Here is a 993-nt window from a genome sequence, read left to right as displayed (position 1 = left end):
GTATGGTATGTTCAAATGTCATAATGGATGTATGATTGAATAATGAAAAAATACATAATATATATGCATGTACGTATGTGATGATGAAATTGTTGAAAGAAAAGAGGTAAGATTACTGATTGTGATCCGGCACTAAACGTGCGGGATAACCATTTATGACCATGAGATTGGCGCTAAGTGCGCGGGATTAAATTGTACAGCACTAAGTGTGCGATTCAACTATGTTGCACTAAGTGTGCGAAATGAATATGATGCACTAAGTGTGCGAATTGACCATGCGGCACTAAGTGTGCGAGTTTGACTATGTAGCACTAAGTGTGCGATTAATTACGTAGCACTAATGTGCGAGTTGATTATATAGCACTGAGTGTGCGGGCTCAATATACATTCGTGAATCATTATGGACACTATGTGTGCGACACGTATGAGTCGATCGCGGGACAGCGGATCGGGTAAGTGTCTTGAGTACATGGCTAATAGGTGCTATGCTTATACTTGTGTTGAGCTCGGTAAGTTGAACCTATGTGACAACTATACTTGAAGCACGTACATAAAATTATCGTAGGATGGTGAAAGGCCGTTTAGTCGTTGATTGTAACGAAAATAAATTGATTTATGAAATGCTTCAATGTCCTATTGATGAGTATATGGATTGTGAATGCATGAATTGATATGAAATTGAATCGATAGGTTGGAGGAACTATGTATGGTTCGGTATGGATGGAGTAAATTGTCTCGTTCCATTTTGTTTCCTCTTGTGATAATGTTATTGATGGATGGTAGTGCATTGCTTTTGACTTACTGAGTTATAAACTCACTCGGTGTTCCTTGTCACCCAATATAGGTGCTTGGACTCATCTATTTTTGCGGGGTCAGGCCGTCGTCGAAGTCATCACATCGGATAGCAAGTTTTGGTACTTTCTTCTTAGTTGGCTTAGAAGAACATTTTGGCATGTAAAGCTATTACTTGTTTGAATTTGCATGTAACTTTAA

The sequence above is a fragment of the Gossypium hirsutum genome, chromosome A02, assembly GCF_007990345.1.
Source record: "Gossypium hirsutum isolate 1008001.06 chromosome A02, Gossypium_hirsutum_v2.1, whole genome shotgun sequence".
NCBI classification, from domain to species: domain Eukaryota; kingdom Viridiplantae; phylum Streptophyta; class Magnoliopsida; order Malvales; family Malvaceae; genus Gossypium; species Gossypium hirsutum.
Note: the sequence above shows the minus strand (reverse complement) of the source record.